The sequence below is a fragment of the Platichthys flesus genome, chromosome 19, assembly GCF_949316205.1.
Source record: "Platichthys flesus chromosome 19, fPlaFle2.1, whole genome shotgun sequence".
NCBI classification, from domain to species: domain Eukaryota; kingdom Metazoa; phylum Chordata; class Actinopteri; order Pleuronectiformes; family Pleuronectidae; genus Platichthys; species Platichthys flesus.
This window is the reverse complement of record NC_084963.1, coordinates 9,371,819-9,390,318: the sequence shown is the minus strand read 5'-3', so window position 1 is coordinate 9,390,318 and position 18,500 is coordinate 9,371,819. Positions and strand designations below refer to the sequence as shown.

The following is an 18,500-nucleotide window of genomic DNA, read 5'->3' as shown; positions in this document are numbered from 1 at the left end:
GCCATTAAATGTGCATTTTCTTTTAACGACCTCCCGACTGACAACGGCTACAGATCACAAGCTTGTATCGATGGCTGTTGGAACACGGCGCCGCCCCGACGTCAGGGAACTTCACCGTTCTCTCAGTTAATGCAGCACATGCGGTCAGGAACAAAACAAATGTCCCCCCCCCCCCCCCCCCCCCCCCCTCTCAGCTTACGTACGTCTCATTAAATGCAGGCCAGTTATTTCAAGCTACGAGACTAATGTCTTGCGCTCTCAGGTTGGCATGTTTACCTTGCTCTCGTTTTTCGTGTGCTGAATAAGCACCGAATGTGACCATTAAATATATTGCTGATGGAGAGACAAGGAGAGGGAGACATCAATATGTAAGTGAACTGGAGTTACTGCCCAGCTGTATTACCCGATAGGTTATCCCTGGATGACATCATCACCAGGCTAGACTAAGTCGTGTGGTTTAATTTATGAAAGTAAGGACGTGACTGAACAATGTTTACTTACAGCATGTCAGAATCCGCTAATGATCAGGGAGATTCAAATCTGGAGAAAAATGACAACTTTAAAAAAAACACAAATTTATTCACTCTCTCCCATTATCATCACAATTAGCTTCTGTGTAATGGAAAAAACATGTGTCAGCAAAGGAGGATATGGCATCGTTCACAAACTCCTACTTTCAGCGCCTCTGAAATTAGACCTGAAGTCCCCCAGAGGGGTTATTAGACGACAAATCCCTGCCATTGACCAGGTTCTGCCCTCTGCTCGCTCGTGACTGATGTCCCAGCCTCTTTGAAGTCCCCTCGCCACAACAACACCGGCACCACTTCCTCTGCTCCAGAAATGACTCGACGGTGAGTCGCCCCTTTTGGAAAAACCAGGAGAGAAAAAGAAAAAAAAAAGGTAGAGGACAAGAGAAGGTTTAAGAGAGGGAAGGGGGAACAACAACATTCAAAATAGGCCAGATGTGTGCTAACATGTGGAGACAAGCGTTTGCCGTGGGCCTGCATTAATGAAGGTTGAGATCCATCTGAGGGGGGCTGACCGTGATAGGCAAGGGGATACTGTGTGATAGGCCGTGGCCCAAACCCACGCTCACCCGGTCACATGTGCTAGCAATAAGTTAGCCTCGCTGCTACTCCGATCAGACAAACACATGGAACTGGGTTGGGCTCTTTTGCTTAGACGGGGAATAGAATAAAAAGCCTGAGAAAAGAAACATTTCTGTTATTGGATTACACTGAGATGCTTTTTATAACTCAATGAGCAACAGAGCAGATTTCAATGGATATCAAACTTAAACAAGTACAAGCATTGTTATAGGTTGTTCCAAAACAATTGCACCTTGTTAATATAATACACAAACTTATGTATATATTCAGTTTTAAGAATGCTACAGTTTTAACAAGAGGATAAGAATAATTAATTATTTCAAATATATATACATACTCACACACACACACACACACACACACACACACACACAAAATATATATTAAACACATGTATAGAATTCTACAGTCATTTATTTATCTTGTTTGATTCAATGTAATTCAGAGAATAATTCAGACTATTGGAAATCGATCATGTTTAATAATTAATGTTTGCTAAGGAGAGCTAATAAACCATGAAGCTATTGTCATGAACATTTTGGCCGATTCAAAATGTATTTTGCTATTTGACTATAAAGGTCCCGCCGTAACAAATATTTAAAATCCTCTCATTCTTTATCTAATCTTGTTGATACAACTACCCATTGTCATAGGCTAATTTTCCTGTCATTCACGAGTGGCACCTTTATGTGACAGGATTCAATTCCATTATTGTGTTGATCCCTTAATTGACTTTATGCCTGGATGAATAAAGGACTTGTCTGTCTGTGTGTCTCTTCTCTTTGTAAAAACCTTCGATAAAACCAGGCTTTCTGCAGCGTTCAACTCACTCGAGTCTGAAAAAGGCTGATTTCCGAGCTGCTCTGGTGTCACGTTTGCCGGAGGAGTTTGTGTTTGTATGTTTTTCTTGCACATCGCAGCGTTTCAGAGACACTTGGCGATCAGCACACAGGAGTTACAGTGCATACATTGTGCTGTGGCTAAGATCTCCGTCATGGCTCCCGGGTGCTCGGCAAAGCATGCAGAGTATACAGCATGTCAAAGCTCCCCACATTTCTAACTGAAGGGCAAATTATGTCAACAGGGAAGGAACAACTGTTTGTAGATATTTCGGAACTGTACGATAAAGCAAAGGAGGGGGACGAGAGTGAGGGTGTACGGAAATGCAAAGATTGCATGGAATGCTATGGCGTGAACTGCGAATGAACCCCTGAACCCCGATCTGCACCTGACAAGAGCTGTTCTTTGCCTCCCGACACACGACCGCAGAGAGCTCTCAGCCAGCAGGAAGGAATGTCACGTTAAGATCACAATTACAGTAACTCTCCATGGGCTTTAAGGGGAAATGTCACTGTCCCAGGAGACGAGCGGGAATATCACACAATCCGATAATTGAGGGATTGATATTTTATCAGCCCGCTTTCCATGATTGTCTTCGGGGGGGGAAGAGGAACACGGACTAAGGCCTCCTCGGTCAGCGTTCATTTGAAACAGAGCCAGAGTTTAATTTTGAAAAACGACAAAGAACAAAAAGAGCAACCTGAGAACGAGGACGTCTGAATGACTCTGGAGTTTAACACCTTGGATGTCTGGTCGTCTGTCATCAGTGACACACGTTGCATTAGAGCTGTGATTGAACCGAGGTAATGAGAACCACAGCAGCATGGTGAGGATGGTGAGCGGCCTATTGCCCCAGTTTGTTTTCCTATGTGCTCTCCCACTGGTGCTCTCAACCCAGTGAGAGTGTGTTGAGTGCTGCGATTGCTGTGTTTTTGTCTGTGTGCTCTGTTAAGCTGGGCAGGTCTTTCTCCCTCTCCCTCTCTCTCTCCGGGCTTCCGTCTCCTTCCTTCATTTGGTCTCTCACTTTCCCTCGCTCGCCCTTTTCTTCTCCTTTTTTTACTTCCCCTCTTCATGTCTGCTCGTATCCTCCTCCTTCTCTCTTCTCCCTCTCTCCTCCCACAGGGCCCGTGTGCATTCCTGCCAGGAGGGGCAGAGGTGTCTGTGATCCGGGCTCGATAAGGACCAGGCCTCCCCCTCCACGCCGCCCTCCCTCGTGTTCACCCTCGCCCTCACCCCCTCCCTGGGAAAATGGGTGCACCCTCCTCCCTGGCAGGGCACCGGCTCCCCTTTGAGTGTGTTGCCAGCCGTGGCAGCAGAGACTTAACATGATTTGTTTGTCTGCTGCTGCGTGTTTGCACCAAGCCCCAGCGCCAACCCCCATTACTCCGGCTGGAGATCCAGAGGGCTGGTTAGCTGGTACAGATCTGGAGCGAGGCTCCTGGAGGCGGGGGGCGAAGGGTTAAAGGGGTGTTTAAGAGGGTGAGGTATAGGGAAGGTGGGGGGATGTAGGGAGAGATCGGGGTTAAAATGAGTTTGGAATATGATCCACGGGCTGGAAACGTTCAACATTTCTCAAAAAGTAAGTCTAGCTGCTGCAACGAGGCTGGACTCAGCACAGATGAGATAAAGGGAAAACACACACACACACACACACACACACACACAAACAGACACACAACAATTTCACTAATCAGTCAGTTTGCATTCATAAAGACTGAGGCTTTTCCCATTTTTTTCCTCTGGTGTTTTGTAATTGGCTCGCTTCCCGGTGCAGTGGCGGACAGCAGGCACAGCAGCGGCTGCCCAGTCGGCCCATTGATCTTTCATCAGCCCATAGACTTAGAGTTGAAGGCATGAGGGAGAGGCTGGAGAGGCAGCCCCTCGGTTTTATGGCAGCCTGCTGGAGCCTGACTAGGATTGTTCCCGGCTTCCGCAGATTGTTTTTCCTTTAGTCAGGTTGCAGAGCTGTGCCGCTCTAGAGAAGGTGAGGTGGAGTGTCGCAGACATTTAGGGGAGCACGTAACAGCCACAGCCAGGGTAGGTGGATACAATGGTATAGCGGGGATTGTTTGCTGATAACAATTTAGTTTCTGTGTGTGTGTGTTTTGAGTCTGTATTTTCAGATTCATGGTAATAGACTAAAGTCAAGGACAGCTTCCAATTTCGAGTGGAGGGTATATGGAAGACATCAGCTTTCCCTTGCCTAAAATAAACTCAGATGACAAACAGCAGCACCACTAATTGAGTTGAGGAGATACATTAAACCGTTACACTTGATAATATTTCTCCCAGGCTATTAATCACAACCATTTTTACATTAAGGGAAAAGTAGCAGAGCCTCTTAACGCAAATCAAATTTCTCTTTAAGGGACTTAAATTACCTTTATCAATTTGCATGAAAGCCATGGCAGTGGTCAAGACATCCATGTGATATCCAATCAGAGGGTCTAATCAGTATGTGGGTGTGGTCCAGAGTATCCCCAGCAGTATTCCATTGATCCAAGCTCCGGCGCTGGAGCTGCAGCAGTTGTGCAGGCCCTGAACTTGGTCATCTAACTGATATGTGATATTAGCATCCTTCTTCGAGGCAGCTCCACGGGGATCTGGTCAGAGAGAGAGAGAGAACGAGGGAGAGAGAGAAAGAGAAACAGACTTCGGATGAGCAGATCAATTTTCACTGGACCTTGAATATTTCATGTGGATACTCTTGAAGCAGACGCACAGAGAAGCAACCTAGCTGGCCAACGACTATGTCCACTCACAGACCTGATGTGCACACAAACACACACAGCAAATCTTTACTTATTTGTAAAAAAAAACTCAATACCATGTTTCCTATCTATACCTAATGAACAAATTGTTGTGGACCATGTTGGCTCAAGCAGGATGTAGCGGAAATTAACCCATGGGCGAAAGAAAAAAAAATGATGTTAACCATAAGCCCAAAATACTGAAAAACGAATCCATTGTAGTGCAACAAAAAAAAAATAAGGTGGTGTCTGCTTGTAGTGTATGACAAGAACACTTCCGTGAGAAGATGTTGCACAGACATACACACACACACACATACACACACACACAGACACACATACACACAGACACACATACTTCACCCAAAGGGCTGGGTTGGAGGAGTCATGTCTGGATCGTGTTTCTGGTCCCAGCAAACATGTGGTCGATATAAGGCTGTGATATACTGACTCAGCCCTGGTCCGAGCAGTGGACACAAAGGGCAACATGATCAAAGAGCTGATTCCTCCGCTCAGATGAGATATTCCCTTGTCCATAAATGAGATTATTTCTTCATTAGTATTTTATGCATTGTTTCGATACAGTCCTTTGTAATTTAACTCCTGCTAAACGGTGACAGATCGTAAACATTTTGGGGATTGAAATTACGCCTCGTGTAAAACAGACAATAAATCCATCCAGAGGATCAGCAGTAACAATGCAACGAGACCACTGCAGCAATAACCCACACCTGACCCCTAAACCTTCACCCGCGGAAAGGATGTCGTTTCACCGACTGTCTTCAAATACTCTCCTCGCAGAGAGACATCGGTGAAACCAGAGCCTGTCAGGCCCTGTATTTGTTTATTAAGTATGCTCTCGGACTGGCTTACTCCCAAGATGGCTGTAACTGAGAGATTTGTTCATGTAAGCATTAGGGCTGGCTATCAGTGGTGAATTATTTATTGAAAAAATCTCTCTCCCCCTGCCCCCCTCCCATCTTCCTTGACGGATGAGAGAATATGTAGGGCTGCTCACCGACTCTGCCGTATTTTAGAGGAATGATGAAATTATTGTTGAAGTGGAAACACCGACACTGAAAATAAGAAATTGGACAAAATCTCTTATAACATTTAAAAATATACTGGCAGTGAAGAAATGACGTGACGTGGAGAATACTCTCTCTTCTGCTGTAAATTGTTTAGCAGATTAATCTAATTCAGTGACAATAATCAACGTTAAGACACTTATTATTAAAATTAACTCATATTAAATTAAACAATAATTAAGAATATTAAAGTTACCCAGCTCTTTATATGTCGTGTTCTGGGCCATTTCACACAGTTCATTTCTTCAAAACTCTCCCAAAGCTGTGTCATTCTAACAGTTCTTCCTTACAATGCTTGAATGATGCATTTAAACAAATGCTATCTACCAGAATAAATATGAACTTCTGTGTAGATACGCTCACTGACAAAATGTCAGGTATTCCACAGGGAAGAAGCAGCAGTTGCAAAATATTCACTGATGGTCCCCCCCCCCCCCAAGAACCCTGTTTTTGGCCACAAGGAAACTCAAAGAACAAAGAAGGCACCAATTCGGACAACTAGAAAATACGGTTACTATTGATATCCCCCCTCCTGCCATATTTACATCACAAGTGATTTGTTCAAATCAGAATAAATCACATTTGGTAATTTTCAATGCCCCCTTTTATTATGTTAGTTTTTTGTAGTCTGCAGTGAAAGAAAAAAAAGAGACAAGCCGAGGGGCCTGGCTATTGTCATTCAATGGCGAGCCATTTTGGAAATCACCGCTCTCGATTTACTCCCGCCGCCTCCCTCTCTGTATTCCCTTATGGCCGCACTAGATGGGAGGCTTCCTTTTACAATTTTCTGAGCTGCACGCGGGCCACCAACCTCCCCCCCTCTCAGAATAACATACACATGTCAAAGGCTGAGTTGCATGATTGAATGAGTCACTGATAGAAGTAAAAAAGAAAATGAGAAGGGGCGTACTTTTTGAATTTATCCATTAGCTGTCAGTAGACGGAGGGATGCATTTGTATTGATAGAACTATTAAACCGTTATTGAAGATTTCACAACAAAAACCAAGTTTGAAACTCCCAGGATAATTTACAGTTTGCGACGTCCACATATCGGTATTTAAGCTAAAAGCTCCTCCATTACCAGAGGAGACTAATAATCGTGACCTATGCCTGCTCACTCAGCAAATAATCAATCATGCTTATTCAGTGTGTTTGAACAGGGAGTTTTCTCTTTGGATTCAATGAAAAGCAAACCATTGTTTTACGTTTGAGGGGCACAAACCAGACCTAAATTATCTAAATGACATTAAGTGAAATAAACGATTAAATGGGTCACAATAAGTCACGATTGTAAACCTCAGACCAAATTTGAATGGAATCACTCTGGCCTCCGTGACCCAGGCTCATCCAAACGCTGTCACACAAAGAGCCACTAAAAAGGGGGCCCGTGACCCATTTTGTGTCTAGGCCCATATTTCAAAAATAAAGCATCGGGGGCAAACGTTTCTATCTGTGAGTGCGAGCAGTCCCCACGTAAAACAAGAAAATACAGGCCAGAAAAAGAGGTTACACAGAGAAGCTACAACTCAGTTGAACAAACTAGAAAATTCAACATAAAATCCGGGGATACTGGCGGAAGAACCGAGTTTAATGTGGACGTTGACAGCCTTTAATTTGTAGGAATCAGGCAGAACCCTCCACTCTGCCGATGTAACAGTGTGAGAGTGAACTCCCTCGGGGGGCTTACTCTCATCAATAGGGCATGAAATTCACTGGCTGACCACTAGACACCCTGACTGTTCTCAGGCCAACAGAGTTACCAATGTGTGTGTGTGTGTGTGTGTGTGCGTGTGTGTGTTTGTGTGTCCTTGCAACTGACACGGGCTTTTGAAGAGTTTCTATTTTGAGTAGACATTTTTAATTGTGTGCTGTTGTTCTTCTCGGTCTCCTGTTGATTTTGTTCCCCAAAAACATTTTGTCCATGAAATCTTTGTATTATTTTGAATTTGAGTTATTTTTATCTCAACATAGGTAAACGGGAGTATTTTAACTATTATACTACTGTTTGTAAATAAAAGTGGCCAACACTTTAATTAATCCACCTGAGGACCATGATGACCTCAGAATAAAATCATGAAAACAATTTTAATTAAAGGGTAACTTGTTGAAACCTACAGGCTTTAATACCTGCTGCTATATGCATGTGAAAAAAAGACACCAGGCGCTTTAAACGCAGGAGAAAGTACAGACACATCCACGTTAGGAGTGGGGGGCCCGGAGCGCGGTGGAGAATGCTGCAGGACAAGACCGAAAATTGAGATCTCCGGGCTGATTATCATGGAGCAATGAAGAAATGATGACACGCGTCTCTGCTCCTAATGTGATGAATTGATTTCACCAGGTTGAGAGGCTGTGGAGCAGACTTTACACACGCACCTTACTCCGGGGGGGGGGGGGGGGGGGGGGGGGGGGGGGGAGAGACAACAGTGTTGCGAGGCCACTTCAACATGTTGAAACAGCCATGGGCCTCCTTAACTGTAACGACAGTCATAAAAGCAGAGTTTCTAATGGACAACGCTCATCAGTTATGAGAAGGACCGAAGCGGCAGGTAAAATAGGGGTCACGTGAAGTTGGTCCATACTTCGTGCAGTTTATTTATAATGTAGGTCACGCAGAGAGAGTACATTCGGCGTTTTCAAGTTCACGCTTGCATGTGATATTTTGTACCAATTAGTTTTTTTAAAGAATCCGAGTACAAAACTTTCCTGGCGCATAAGCTCTGTGGGGACTGTGACTCCTCTTCTCCCTGTGCAGCCTCCCTGTAAGAAGTCAGTATTTACATGACCGGGAAGTGTCCTGAGAATTGTGTGTGTGGGTGTGTGTGTGTGCGTAAATGTCCGGGGGGGGGGGGGGGGGAAAGAAGGATGACCGAGCACTGCAGCCACCGTGTAGCTGCTGGAAACACATGGCTGCTGCTGCTGCTGCTGCAGGACGCGCGTCTCGCCCTTGCAGCGTTGAGTTTGTGCGCCAGGCGCCGAGGAGAATAATCTGTTTACAGTGCGCACGTTGATGGTCATTTTTTATGATGTTGTTTTAATCCACAGTGGTGGTGGTGGAGGAGGAGGAGGAGGAGGAGCAGGAGGAGGAGGGGGTTGGGGGTAGAGGTGGTGTGCGGAGGGGTGGGTTGGGGGGGGTTGTCTAGCAGAGCCCCAGACAAGCTGGCTCCAGCGTCCATCTCTGCAGGCTGCAGGCTGCTGCTTCTATTTGAGCACGAGAGACAGGTGTAAATCTCTCCTGCGATCTTTACACGCGCACTCACCGCGACACTCACCTGAAGGTAAATAAATGGTTTATGGTCAAGTAAATGAACCACTTCTCCCGTCTCGTGGGCTGTGTGCGCGAGGCAAAGGAACTCCCCCGGAGGTGTGTGTGTGTGTGTGTGTGCGTGTGTGTGTGTTGTCACTGTCATGCACTTAAATTGTGCAGGGAAAAGACAACAGACAATACAAAAGTGACGGTTTGAGGAGTAAAAAAACAATTTGATTTAACTAAATAAGAAAAGCAAGAAGTGAAGCCCCGTGCGTAAAATGAAAAATCTATTTGTATTACTTAACCAGTAATTTAACTTATTTCCAAGAAACTTAAAAAACTTATTACAATTATTTTTTTTAATGGCACAATGAAGCTTTTGGAAAACTCCTTATTCCTATAAAGAATATACAGCATTTAGCGTTGCTATTAATAATAAATAACCATATTAATCCCGCTTCATGTGTAGGTCTATGAGCTGTGACAGTGTTTGGGCATCCATGTGTGAAAACTCGCGGGTGCAATTATTGCAAACATTTTTTTCATGCCAAAAAGGTGATTCGAGTATAGACCCATTCCACGATCACATTGCCACATTGTCATGCGGCACCCCACGTCACGCAAAGTGTGTGTGTTTGTAGTGCGAGAGCGAGCGAGGGAGAGAGAGGGGCTATTATACCAGAGTTCCACAAAGTAGGTCTGTGCCACTCTTGATTAGGGATTGCTCCCAAAGGATGGTTGCAGACATGAGATAATGAGGTCCTGTGATAACGCGGGTCTCCTTTAAGTTTTTCCCATGAATCGAGACTGTCGCCAGTCCACAAAACGACACTGTGCATCGGCACCACGCTACTCACTTCTCATTTGTCGCGCACAAAAGCTGATCCATCCCAAATCCGCGCTAACAAACCGGGGGCCGGGAGCAAATCGTATAATGTTCAATCATATTCACTTCTCCACTAATTAACTGGAATCCCACCTTATTCATAAATACAGTGACCAATTAAACCGCCATGTATGCCAAAGGTCTCTGGGGCCACACTCGGTCGCCAGGAGCATTTGTGAAGGTCTGCGGCTTCACTATAGGCAATGGATCTTATTAGGTGGATGACCTCAGCGAGGAAAGGTTACAGGCTTTTTCACTGCCCTCGGTTGGAAAACTAAGATGTTTCCTAATCGTATTTTAATTGGTTGGTTGCGTGGTGGGTGCTTGTGTCCACTCGGTGTGTGCACTGCAGGGATGTGTTGGGATTTCAGCGCGCAGTCACACAAATGGAACATTTATAATGAGTCACAATTAACAAACTTTAAAACCAATATTGAATTAACATATAGAGGTAAACGCAACAGGTGTTAAGAGCATCTACTGCAGGTTTGAAAAATAAATCCTCTTTTTACGCGATTTTACGCACAGTTTTAACTACATCCTCACACGACTGCTGTGGAAATAACCTGCTTAATCCACTTTTAAATGTTACACTGGATTAAAATTAAGTTAAGAAGGCGCCTATAAACATATATGACCTTCAACGGGACACAGGCCTCTTTTTTTTACGTCGGAAAACATGCGTGGACTACTTCAAGCTACTGTTGCACAGATTCCGCCTCTCTCGCGCTTTATTCCAGTTTACTGTAGAATCCTATAGGCTGAGTTAAGCCAACCAGGTTCAACTTACGTTCAAATACTCCCCATCATTACCCCCTTCCAAAAATGTCTCTTATGCAAAACATCTGTACTTCAGCAAATGAAAGCACGGCTCCTAACCGCATCATACTTATTTTGATTTTCATGTGGTTTTCGTGTATTGTCTGACTTAGTAAATGCGACCGTGGTCTCGTATTTCAAAATGTCACAAGTCTCTGACGACTTGCAATTTGAACATCAAAAAAACCCAGAGAGGGCAAACAGTTAATAAAAAATGAAAGGAAAAAAGGTGGGTCCAAATCTGTCTTTAACTCATAATGGATCTAAAGAAAGAGGTTTTTTATTCCACTTCTGCGGATATAGCTGGGTGCAGAGTATAAAATGGCGAACTGGTAGTTTTATGTCAAACATAATAGACTATTAGGCGAACTGGAAATACAGTTGAGTATATATATATATTTTTTTTAAATGAACACACCCCATTCATATATGTGTGCACCAACCCACATAAACCTGTTGACGCACAACACGAAGCAAAGAGACTTAACTTGAAGTTAATCTGCCTCCAGTGTAAACACACAGGCAATTCAAACATTATTAATTTGCTGGCTCAAATTCAGATTTAAGTCCAACATTGAAATTTACATTTCTGCAACAAATGGATAGATTAAAATACATTTTTCCTCAAAGGTGCAAAATAAAATTATACTTTAATTTTGTAAGTCACAAAGTGGCTGCAGAGAAACAAGTTAATGAATTATTCTTAAAAGTGTAAAAGTATTTCCAAATACTAATACAAGTACAGCATTCATTCAAATATCTTCTTTTTTTTGGTTATTCTATTCCAGGAAAAAAATGTAAAAACCTTCTCCAAACATCTTCACGTAGGACTCAAGAGTTTTGTGCAAACATTAACAAGGTGTAATGGCTTTAACTCTTAATAGAGGGGTCCATCCTTTGCGCAGACAGAGAAGCATGTGGGATATTCAATTGACCGCACTCAACTTTGCCGCCGCTTGAGCTTGCCGCATACACTTCAAATTGTTGTTCTCGCTACTGACAAAACCGTTAATTCACCCAGAAACTGGAGGTCAAGTTTCAGCAGGAGCAGACAGGGGGGGGGGGAACAGGAGCCCGGAGAAGTTACAGAAACATTTGTGACAGGGCGCAAAGGTTTTACGCACATGAAGAGGTTCCTCTCTGAAAGTATTCGCCATAAACATTTAACACCTGTTGCACGTATTTATTAGTGTGCATGGAAAAAAATATGAAATACAGACTTTGAGCTTCAAGCAGCATCTGCGTAAGAGACAATTAATATTTAAAATGATTTGGAGTCCATCAAACAGTACCAGAAAATACACTTTTTTTTCTGTTTTAACAGAAACAGTGAGAAGAATATGACAATTATGTGAATAAAGTTTTAAGAATTTTTTCCCCATGCAGAATCAACATTCACCTACACTCTCTCATATATAGCACATGCTGGGTTTGCTGTATTTAAAAGTAACTTGGATTTTCCATCAAATGTTAAATTAGTAAAGAAGAATTTAATTCCCCAAAGTTTTCTGAAAGGAATCAAATTATTAGGTACCCCTTTATAAAGTCCAGCACATGTTTAAAGCTACTTTAATAGGTGATGAAATATGTAAAACAATGATTCTTGTTTCATTAGGCTTTGCTGCTTTATTTCTTCCTCCGCTGCTTCACCTGAACACAGTCAAACAGAAACCTACTGGGATGAGGTTCAGTGAAATCCGCACTGGAATAGGTGGATTATGGGCTCAGACCTGCACACAGCACCTGTAGGGACTGGCTGGAGTATGCTGCTGAAAACACTTCTCCCAGCAGGTCTGCAATGAGGTCCAACAAGAAAAATGAGGGCCTCCCCGAGGCACTAATCCAGAAGGACCTGGCTGCTATACCCCGAGGGGATCTGACACCTCAGTGACTTTTTACAAGGTCATTTGGGGATGGGTGTACTGCTGTTTATGTAGCATAACTGTGCTGCAAAATTCCTTAACTGCATTTAAGGAGCTCCCTTGAAGCCAAAGTCCTCACAGGCCAAGCGCTGTGAGCGTATAAGCACAAAGCCTTGAAACCTCCTTATTTCCTACCGAATGTCTATCATGGCTCTTAGCGTGGATTTACATTTAAAGATTGGCATTGCACTTGATCCATTTACCCCAATCACCACTCCCCGGTACAAACTGGGATTGTGGGGGCGGAGAGACATAAAAGACATATATTCAAACGTCCCATCAGTGGAAATCAGCACTGGTTTCTCTTACCCAGCCTCTCAGACTGCGTGGCACTTGCTTTTCCGCCTATGGTTTTCCATTTCAAAGCCCTCTGTCTCCATGTAAATACCAAAACACAAGTAATCCAATCTGACCCCATTGCAAATTTTCCAGAAACTATTGGGGGGGTAGTGGGGTTGACATGAGCCACACACTTATCCCACTTAACCTCTGGAGAGAAGCCACCCTAACCCCTTAGCCCAAGATTCCCTCGGTGGAGGAATGCACCGCTTTATACCATGCTCCTCTTAAAAGCACTGGGTCTTGAGTTTGGGCTCAGTGGCAAAACCTTGTTACTTTGCGAGACCGTAAAGTCGAAGCACTGCAAAGCCGGTGCCAATGGCGGGGAAGCTAAATGGACAGCAGATACCCACATTAGGGCGCCTCCCTGCATGCCCACTGCACTATGCAAACCCAAACCCCTTTTTGATTCAAACCCCAAATTATCCCTCACCATTGCCTTCTTCCAACCAGGGCAGGAACGTATTTATATTGCGCTAACGTGATGACAAATAACCTGAGGATTCTTCTGCTTCCCATTTTCTGTTGGGAGCCCTGTTTTGCATGCTTTTTGCATGCAAAACAGGGCTCTGGAAGATTCTCAAGTGCTCAGAATAGAAAAGGGGAGAGATGCTTATCTCTTGTGTGGCCGGGTGGTGGCACGTTATGCAAGCTAAAGACTCCTGACACATGGTCCACATCTGAGGCATTTACCACGAGCATCTTGATCGTACAGCTCGTAGCTGCCGAGAAAGCCGCGCGGGTGTTTACGGGGCCGAGCAGACGAATCCTCTGCATTGTGCTCTACAGGTGATGCATGCCTGTACACCGGCCTAGAAGTGCTGCGTGCAAATCCCCCTTTGTAAAGCAGCTGTTCGGCCCTCAGTCTATTCTGCAGCAACAGGCGATAATGAGCAGAGCCTGTTTTAACAGGGACGATTAGGCAGGTGTTTACTGGGCCTCTGCTCCTGACAATGCAAAACAACTTCATTTATAAACAACTCCTAAGATTTACAAATCATGTTTTGTAAAATACCTAAATGTAAATAACCTTGTGAATATATAAAATAGTTGTCTAATTACATGTGAGGTCAGTTCTAATTTATGATCAAGGTCCATTTTCTTAATATTCTGAGTTTATATCTGTGACATACATTTCAACTTTAATTTTATGAATGAATCAGCTTGTTTTTTTTTAAACTGTGTCATATCTCTGCGTGTTGTTCATAGAGATAAAGCCTCTTAGCAACTAAATTTCCTTATTTAGATAATGGATCAAAAGCTAAACATGCCATTCTTCGCCTTTCAATTCCCTCTTCCTTTAACTGCTAAGTTAAAAGCCATGAGCTTGCATCACTGCTGATGAACAACCTCAGCCACGGGAGCAAATGTCCCCCCAGCACGCTGCCACTTTCCTTGTCAATCTGTAGTCAATGGGCCGCCGTCAATAAGCACATCCCCTAATTAACTAAAATTGTTTTTCATCAATACCTATAACTTGCCGCTGCAGGAATTGATGAGAGCAAGGGTTGACTTGACTAAGAATGCCTGACAGGGACAATTCATCAACAGGTAAAGACGTTTATCATTCCTGCAGCCAATTGACTAAAACATGTGTGTGATTCTGAAAAGTGCATTTCAAAATCCGCAGCCTTTTTGGGGCAATATAATTGTAGCCGATCACTTTTAGCCCCACATTAAGTCCTTCAGGTAAACGGATTGCATTTAGAAAGTCATTATTGAACATCTCCCCCTTCTGTGGAGATGTCCATAATGAAGTCTGGAGTCATTAGTTGAATATACGCATCTTGTGATGTTTCCTTTCCCTATCACGTCGTGTTAGGGCTGACGACTCTCACCAGACAATCTCCTCCATTCATGAGCGGTGCCACCAAGTCTGTCCTTGCTTATCATTAACAATCTGCAAATAAACAGGACAGCATACATTACATCACTTGCAGCTCCGTGATCAATTCCAGGAATGTCTTTGAAGCTTTGCTTAATGAACCTACACAGCATGGCTGTTGTGTGGAGTTGGGGCATTGGGGCTTTATAACCCATGACCTTAATGCAGTTTTCTTCATTGATATTATTCGAAGTTTTGTAAAGGGAGTTAAGAGTCACAACAAAAGACATAAAATCACAGGGGGGGGCTGCAAGTTTAATGTTCACCAAATGAGAAGAGCTGCTTTTAAGCTAATGTCTCATAACACGTTATTTTACATCCTCCTCCTGCAGATTGTGTGGAGTGTTTACAGCATGAGACTTTTAAATATTAGACAAGTTTAAGACACAAGCTGTCACCCTGACCTGCCGGCAGCCAGCCACCCACACACGTGGAGGGGAGAAATTTTAGAGCCTGTCCCGTCACATACCCTGCCCCTTTTGATTTTGATATGCGTGATCTCTGTCGATGTATAAAAGGGAAGCGCTGACAAAGTTGGCTTCATCAATCAGCGGTGTCAGCTCGGCTCAGACCTGTTTATAGCCTCTCGGACTCCCTGAGAGCCCTAACCCTGTAAAAGTTTATATAGTGTATTGACCATTCTCTACTTGCTTAGCTAATGAAGCCCGGCCCGGCCGCAGAGACTGAGAGGCTGCCGCCGTGTCAACACTGCTTCCTATTTGATGACACCTTCCGCTAAATTGAAATGTGCTGCTAATGGGGCCGAGTGTTTAAAGAAGAATAAGCCCCAGTAATTGACACAGGCCTGACCTCAGTCACACAAAGAGAGGGAAGGACGGCCCCGCGGAGGCTGCTGGAAAGAAGCACCGTGCAGCTTATGCTTGTAAAGGGTTAGCTATGTCATTCAGTCAGATGTTACAGAAGCTGATCAACAAATATCACATTCGTTTATCTCTAGCAAATCAATAACAGGCAACACATACGTCGAATATAATTGTGCATCTTCCCCGCATGGAAAAAACACTAGTGGTTACATGTACACATATTTTGACACCCACAGGTGTAAGAGTAGCTTCTCTAGGACAAAACCTTGGCATCCGTCCAAAATCTAAGATGAACAGGGCACCGTGATACTATAACTCACATCATGATAGGCCACAATTGAACTGCAGTGAGCGAAACCTGCCCAACATGTCAACAGTGGCTCCTCACTAATACTTGCATGCATGAGTATTCAATTGAGGTTAATGCTCACAGAGGCTCCCAATACGAGCCCTAAGGCATTCTCTGATTATTTCAAGCTCCAAAGCACACATACACACACACACACTTGATACAGGCTTCCGTAAACAGTGACCAACAAGTCCATTACTATTTTTAAATGTTACAAGCACACCATTGGAAGGATGGTGACAGATTTGACCACTTGGCAGACGCATTCATGTTGGAGGAGGAGAGCATATTGTCACAATCTGTGTATGGGGCCTAATACTGCTTCTTTTGTGACTACCCGCCCTGCAGGGACGCCCTCAAGGACTTTGAGATCCGCCAGAATCCACGGAGACAGACAATTGACTGAGAATTGATGGTCAATGTTTGTCCAAGGTGGCTGACTGGACACGACTCTCGTGTTTACTCGTGAATTTGTGGTTAAATAGCATTCTGAGGAGCACTGCAGCCCGACTCTGCGCGTAAAGGGGCGCACAGCTTGTGGACGCTTTGCACAAAAGCAATATTATTTCAGCCAAATAGTGTAAGTGAGCCACTGCACGCTCCTACTTTCTGTTTCAGGGCAGATATGTGCGTCTTTTTCTTACGGATTCACGGTGATAAAACGCGCCTGTTTGCAGACCTGGATGTGCTTTGATGTTATGACAGAAATACGAAAATCTACTGCTCGGATAGAAATAATAAAAATGAGCCTTGTTTTATCAATAACGCACAGTTGGCGCGGGCTGTGCAGCTGTCACTTTGCAGACTGGTAGTGAAATTGAATTGTTTCCCAGAGGCAGTTGTGCAAGGAGAGCGTGGTGTATTTATCTGACGGGCATGATACTGAACATGTCGTTTTTAATAGGAGACTTGATGTGGAAAAGGCACCAGTGCACGCATCCTCCTAGTCTCTGCCCTCTGCGTGCAAAGATGTGGTGTGTGATGATCAGGCTTTATTTCACGCCATGGTTTCAGGGGCAAAATGATAACATAGCCACCTCTCGTCCAAAAGGCTGCATCAGTGCTTCATGTTTCATCGATAACAACATTTCCACACAGTGTTTTCAGCGGACTTCCCTCACACGGACACAAATCCCAGAATCACACAGCAGAGGAAAAAGTGGGAGTGAAGATTCGCAGCAGAATATGCGCAAATGTCCAAGATGACAATGTAAGAAAAATGTAAAAATACAAAATTCGTGATCATTCTGAAAATAATTAAACAAAAGTGACAGTATCGTAATTATCTAGCGTCATAACACTGTTGTTAACATTACATGAATTTATATCATCGGGCGCCTCGTCCAGTCCACCGATCAGATTTCTCTGAGCTGTGATTTCAGACGGGGATGTTACAGGAAATGTTGGCTGATTTTCAACGCCGATAAACAAATATAAATATATATCTATATCACCGGGGTTAAATCATATATGATATCATGATGTATGGTATTTTCAAACATGCACTCGCAACGTTAAAAGTGGGACAAGAAGACCACGGGACAAGGAAGTCAACAGCCCGACAGGAATCACAACATCTCGCCGACCGAGCTCCGCGGCTCCCCGGCGTGGCTGTGGCTCGCCTAGCGCGCGCTCTCCCCCCAGTGCGCACGGGATCGACCGAGAGCGCAACTTCTGTAACGATGTTGACATATTCACACAACACGGGCTCAGGCAGTGGTGGTGTTTTCACGGCAAAGCTCCTTTGAGTTTCCCCCAAACACCTTTTTATAAGTCTGAAGTCTGTCCCCTCCACCCGACCTGTCAAAACCACGCCCACGCCGCCACACAATTGGTCCGAAAGCGTCAAAGAGCCAATCAAACGGGGCGCTGCCACTCGTAACATGCAGCACATCCATACAGTATGAAACCCTATGGGCCACAGAGGCGCTAGGAAAATCACGGAGCTGGGACCTTACCACCTCTCTCTCTCTCTCTCGCTCTCTCTCTTTCCCTCGCTCTCTCTGGCCGTCAGCGGACTCCTTTCTCTGCACACGTCCTTCTCTGAAATGTGTGTGTGCGCGGAGGGGAGCGGAGGAATAAAGTGTGTGTGTGCGTGTGAGGGTGCATGTCCGGAGCGAGAGGAGGCAGCGGGATTATTCGGCGCTATCGAAATATTTCAACACGTCGCCCTCGCCGCTGCAGGACGGACGCCAATAAGAGGGAACGCGTTTTAACCGGAATGCCGATATTGTAAAACGGCAGCAGGAGAGCAAAGAATGCGCCTCGGTCAATTAGGTGACTCACCCGAGTTGGTTTAATTCGACTAATGTCCGAGAGCCAGCGAGACGCGCAGAGGTGTCCGGTGCGCGTCAGCCTCTGAAGAAAATCGGTCTCGGACCACTCGTGAAGATTAATGGAGAACATTCTCGCCTTCCTCCGGGCAGAGTTTTGACCAA

General features: G+C 44.5%; 1 long non-coding RNA gene across 1 annotated transcript; it reads right to left on the bottom strand.

Moving 5' to 3' along the window:
* Window positions 1–622: 622 nt before the first annotated feature.
* On the bottom strand, window positions 623–18,480 carry LOC133975565 (uncharacterized). The gene is made up of 3 exons (XR_009924761.1): window positions 18,349–18,480; window positions 4,331–4,552; window positions 623–862 (listed from the first exon to the last, which is right to left on the bottom strand). It is a non-coding gene; the product is annotated as an uncharacterized LOC133975565 (long non-coding RNA).
* Window positions 18,481–18,500: the final 20 nt, after the last annotated feature.